The sequence below is a fragment of the Microtus ochrogaster genome, linkage group LG7_11 (genome assembly GCF_000317375.1).
Source record: "Microtus ochrogaster isolate Prairie Vole_2 linkage group LG7_11, MicOch1.0, whole genome shotgun sequence".
Taxonomy (NCBI): Eukaryota; Metazoa; Chordata; class Mammalia; order Rodentia; family Cricetidae; genus Microtus; species Microtus ochrogaster.
Genome location: NC_022032.1, coordinates 20480846 through 20486925, shown reverse-complemented (window position 1 = coordinate 20486925; position 6080 = coordinate 20480846). Strand labels below are relative to the sequence as shown.

The 6080-nt window shown below is 45.4% G+C and overlaps 1 protein-coding gene across 3 annotated transcripts in view; it reads left to right on the top strand.

Annotated features, from left to right (window-relative positions):
- The window catches only part of Stox2 (storkhead box 2), a 225185-nt gene that overhangs the window by 152847 nt on the left and 66258 nt on the right, over window positions 1-6080 (top strand). The window lies entirely within an intron of this gene.

Here is a 6080-nt window from a genome sequence, read left to right as displayed (position 1 = left end):
ACGGCTACCTGTGGACTACAGTATTTTAAGTGGTTGATTTAAAATGCTGCCGGCGTAAATGGGTGCTCAGGGTTGGCGATTTTGGAGAGAACCGGAATAGCCAGTTTTGTTTTTAAAACAGCTGACTGCGTGCCATTGGCGGGAATCAAGACAACACACGTTTAATTGTTTCACACGACCCTCAGTCATTCATAAAATAGCCCTTGTATTATTACTTTCCTTGTTGCTCTGACATGGAGCCTGACAGAGTCATCTTAAGGAATGTGAGGCTTGTTCTGGTTCAGAGGTTAAGAGTTCACAATCCACCGTGGTGGGAAGGGATGGTGGGATTGGTCCAGGGAGCCAGGAGCTTACTGTGTCTGCTTTTCACATCTTGGTAGATCAGGACCAACAGGGAATGTTGGTGTTTAGTAGCGTAGGTCCATCAGCCAGGATCTCATCTCACAGGCACCATAACCTTACAAAACAGCTCCACCCCGCTGGGGACCAAGTGTTGAAACACATGAGCCTGTGGGGGAGGGATGGGTTCACCTTCAAAAGTCCTAAAAGCATGCTAAAACAGTGGTTAAGATCCTGGGATTTCTCACCAGACTGACTTGATATCAGGTTCTCCATCCAGCCTTTATTTGCTGTGTGACCTTAGACAAATGGCAGGGCTCTTCTTAGCTTCCTTCACCTTTCTCACGTTTCTATGGCCATTGTCATAACCACGCTAGGGAAGACTAAGTGCGATTTTGTGTGCAAAAGGTGCCGGCTCTTAGGAAGATTCTAGTAATAAGTAAGACTTAGTGTTGGCTCCAGCATTTCCTGTCTTATTAGTTGAGTAGTTAGGAGTGGGCTTATCATTACAGCTCATAAAACACTCGCTCTCAGATCTGCTGCCCTGTATGGGATCCTTGGTTATAGGCCGAGCTCTGCTCTTCCTTGGGCTGTTGGCCTTGATTTCTGTATCCTTCTGTTGCTGTCTGTAAAAAGCAAGTAAGGTGTCTTGTGAGGATAAACTGTAATAGCTGCCTTATTGTTCAGTCTTCAGTAAACGTTTTCCTCTCCCCCCGCAACTACCCTCCTTCCTCTACTCTCTTTCTTACTTGGCTTTCTGTTTTCCTAGCTTGGAAGGTCTTTCCCACTTCCTCCTTCCAGGACCTTCCTTATCAACTTCTCTTCTGTTTTTATAGTCTCCCAAACAGAGCACAATGGTCCCAGCCTGTGTCCCAGTGCAGTTTTGCACATGCTGATATCATCACGGTTGACCATGGTAGCAGAATGAGCCGACTTGGGCTTGTTTCTGTACTGTCTTAGGATATTACAGCAAGGTTTTGACACACTTATATTCAAGAGCTACTATAGGGAGAGATCTTTGGCAAGTATATGGAAACTTATTTATTTTTAAAAAGGAGTAGCCAATACATTATTTGGATGTTACACATTTATTATTTGCTCGTAAGTTAACGAATTCTCCCTTCCCTTCTACTTTGTCACTTGAAACAGGGTCTCACTGTAGAGCCTGAGGTGGCTTCCCAGTCACATCCTACCCCTTTCTCCTGCGCTCTGGGGCTTTAGGCATGTGCCACCATGCCCAGCTGATACAGAGTCTTCCAAAATTGGCTGGTGGAGTATTTTCCAGTTTAGCTTCATGTTGTTAGTTCAGCTCATTTTGGGGGATAATCCCTAGGCAGGGAATCCAGCGCTCTTGGGACTGTTGGTTTAGTGACTCTTTAGCTTCTGGACGAGTGATTAACTTCTTAATGCTTTATGCTCAAGATAGGTGTGATGAGAGCTGGTTCACAGGGTTGGGGTTGGTCTAGAACTAGCGAGAGGAGAGGTGAACTGGTATCCCTGGTACTTAGACTGTGCTCAGTAACCACGTTGTGGCATCTTTTCTTCTCTTTGTCCCTGATGGATGAAACCATTGCTGAAATAATATTCTCAGAGATCATAGGAACAGTATTAAGTGCTGGATGCAAACTAAAGTTTTACACAGTGCTGTTACTGTGATTTTGTAAAAATGAATAAATAAATAAATAAATAAATAAGTAAGTTAGATGTTTTTACGGAGACACTAAAGTTGCGGGTATCAGAGTTAGACAGTATTCACAGCCACCCTTAAGACCTGACGACCAGGTGAAATAGCAAAAGCAAGAAATGCAAAGTGGACGGAGAGGAGGAGGAACCAGAAACGAACTCGAGAGCTGGGAATCTGACTTTGTGGTAGTACTCGCCTAACAGGCGCGAGGCCCTGGGTTTGGTCCTATCACTACCAAAAATAAAATGGAACTCAAGTCACAAAACCTAGGATCCAAGTCTGTTGGGACTAATTGAGTCCTGGCTTTCAGCTGTTCTTCCCTGTCTAGAGCCTTCTAATTGAAGTTACTAGAAGCTGTGCCTAGCTTAGAGGATCAGAGGATGGGATTTTCACCTGTTGGCCATTGACTGCAGTGTATTTAAGCCTCCATGGTGCTATTAAAGGGGGCTTTTTGGTACCAGTGTTGGAAGGTCTGTGTGTCGGTCTATCTCTGCGTGTGTTTCCTCAACCTCCAGCCCCTTGCCTGAAGCTCGCAAACTGGGTTCTGGCACATAGAGCACAGATGGGGGGGAGGGGGGGAAGGGCAGTGCTCTGCACAAGTCACTAAAGACGCACAAGCAGATTTGCACCACTGATTCTTTAGGCACAAAATCAGAAGCATTTCCCACCTATTCTTTTGTTTTGTCTTTAGTTAAAAACTATAATAATCTGAATATTTTGGATTTGGTGATTTCTGTACTTTCTTAATTTTAGTACTAGTACATTTTCAGTTTTTAGAGTATTCTGGTAATGATATTATCTTACGGTTTTTAGAGGATTCTGTTAATAATATTATCTTATGATTTTTAGAGGATTCTGTTAGTGATATTGTCTTATGGAGCACTTGTCTCAGGCTGGCTGTCCCACATGTTGCTTGGGGTGCTTCCACATATGACTTCATGCTCTTCAGCATGTCACCTCTGTCTGCCTTCTCACCGTGTCCCTCTGAAGTTTAAGGCCTCCTCTGAGCAGTCATGAGGGTTTCATTTTAAACACTCCCTCACCATCACCATCACACAATGTTTTTATTGTATTTGGTTAATATGACAGCTGTATTACATTCTTATTATAATATGTCGTATCCCAGGGAAGCTGCCGTTCAGTTTGTATTTCTTCAGGCAGATTCAGATCTATGCTTTGTCATTCCATCCATCCATCCATCCATCCATCCATCCATCCATCCATCCATCCACCCATCCATCCATCTACCTATCCATGCATCCACCCACCCACCCACACACTCATCCATCCATCCATCCATCCATCCATCCATCCATCCATCCATCCATCCATCCATTCATTCATCTATACATCCATCCACCTACCCACGCATCCACCCACCCATCCATCCATCCATCCATCCATCCATCCATCCATCCATCATCCACCCACCCATCCATCCATCTATACATCCATCCATCCATCTATACATCCATCCACCTACCCACGCATCCACCCACCCATCCATCCATCCACCCATCCACCCATCCATCCATCATCCATCCATCCATCCATCCATCCATCCATCTATACATCCATCCATCCATCCATCCATCCATTCATTTATACATCCACCCACCTACCCACGCATCCACCCACCCATCCATCCATCCATCCATCCATCCATCCATCCATCCATCCCATATTCATAGAGATTTTCCATGTCTGGCAGTGTGTAAAAGTGGAAGTTATTTGAGTGCATCCTCTCATATTCAAGGTAGAAGTGGTGCCTGCCTTCACAGGCCTACAGTGTAATTGGGGTGGGAGTGGGGGGGCACTTGGCTAGAGCTCCTTGAGAAATGTGTTGCTATGAGAAGTCCCTGAAAGCCTTCAGTAGGAGAAATGGCACCAGGAGGCTCAGTTGGAGTATGGAAGTGGCTTGTTATGGAGCTAGATAGTACATGAAACGTTGTACCCCAGAAATGTGTGATGTTTGTGTTTGCGGGGGCGGGGGGCCCTCAGACAACAGGGCAGCATCAGTGCCCCAGGAGAGGAAGGAGCCTTTGGAAGTCCAAGACTGAACACAGGAGCGCAGAGTTCTTCAAGGCAGTCTGGGTGAAGAAGGGGGTGGTGACTGTGGAGAGTCCCAGTTGGAGCTGGGAGCTGGGGTCGCAGTTCAAAGCCATGTTGAAAAGGCGTCAGCTTTCCGCAGAAGAAAGGGGCATGGGCATTGAAGCTCTTTACTCTAGGAGAGTGTCGGGGTCAAAGAGAAGCATTGGGAAACAGGGAAGAGCAAGTATTTGGGGGGGGGGTGAACAGAGAGAGAAGAAAGGCCAGAGAAAAGAAACCGGCCACTGCAGCCCCTCAGAGATCCTCAGTCACGGGTTGGAGGAAGACAGCCCTCTCTCCAGTCCTTTCAAAGCAAGGCTGTTGCTGTCTTCAGCACCCCATGCTTTCTGACCACTCTTAACTCTCCACATTAAAGCCGTTTGGTTTTCTCTGGGATATCCAACGCTGGCTCCAGACACTTTCCCCTCAGAATGCTCCAGTACAGAAAGAATGTATTTATGAGCTTTCTCAAGAGGCAGGAGAAGCAAGTGAGTGTCACAGAATGCACCGTGCATATTTCAAAACAGGACAGCTGCTACAGAAGAATGGCACTCAAAGGCGGGCTTTCGAGCGAATCGTCCCATGCCTTTCAAAGACCAAGTGTCTTATCAGTTTCCTGCGATTCACAGCATTTCCCTGAAAAGCAAAGCAAAAACAAACAACAGAAACCTCATCTCTTGATGCTGCTTCCCCCCTAAAATCCTTAAGTTAGGGCTTTTAAATGAACGTCTTTGAATCAAGTGTGATCATGTTTGAAGGTGTGTATACATCCCATTAATATATGTTAGGGTCCTGTTCACCACAGTCAGTTGAGAATTTTCCATCAAATAATATTTTCCTTGACAAAATGTGGAGGCTTTTAAAACTGTCAGGCTGACTAGAGTCGACTGAAAAGGAATTTAAAAACTGCGAAGTAGAAACAAAATACATCTTTCCATATCCATAGTCGCGGAAACCTCTGTCAGTAGCTTTGTGATATTGGGCTTCATGAACATAAAGAGAAGCTCATGGTCAGATTTCTAGGGGGAGAGACTGGGTCACATAAATGGACCCCGTCTGCCTTATTGCCAGAGAGAGGCTCACATCTGCTTGATGGGAGGAGCGACTCTCTGATGGGGTAAAACATGAAGTGCTTTTCAGTCTGAATTCATCACAAAAAGTATGTTCTAGAGCTATGTAGTTCTGGCTGTCCTGGAACTCACTCTGTAGACCAGGCTGGGCTCAGAATCACAGTGATCCACCTGCCTCTGCCTCTGCCTCCCTGAGTGCTGGGATTAAAGGCACGAGCCACGAGCCACCACTGCCCGCTGGTAATCTTTAACAAATCTCCATTTACTTTTTGTCTTTTGTGGTTCTGACCTTTTGAACATAATATCCCAGTAGTTTCACAGAATGCCCCCCAGTTTGAAGCTGTTTGGTTATTTCATGACGAGGCCTAGAATAAACATTTTAAAAGCAAGAGTGCTGCTAACACTGTGCTACATTGTATTTGGGACATAGCTGGGGGAAGGCTTAGAACACTCTTTGTTTCCCCAGTGGTTCTGAAGTTAGATCGTTTGACGATGTCGCTGTTGGCCTGTGTTCTCCATTTTCCTTTCCCTTTCATATAAAGCAGAATCTGTGGATATTTTGAGACTGTAAAATGGCTTGTTCCCTGACAGTCTTCCACCTTGTGCTTTGACGGTGCATCCATCAGTGATTCCTGCTTGAGCCGCTCATCGCAATACTAGCTGTTACAGTGTCATGTTTTAACTGCGGAGTTGCAGCTACAGTTGGGAACTGGTGATTGTTCATTCTTTAATGTGCTGTCCATTTCAGCACAGCCCATGGTGTCTTGTTTGTTTTTACAGCACAGCGGAGTTATGGGTTCTTTTTATTTCATTATGCCGAGTCTTTTGTGGGAATCCTGATCATGTTCAATCTTTTCGGCTGTCCGTGGAAACCCTTTTCAGTCTGCTCCTGGTAGATT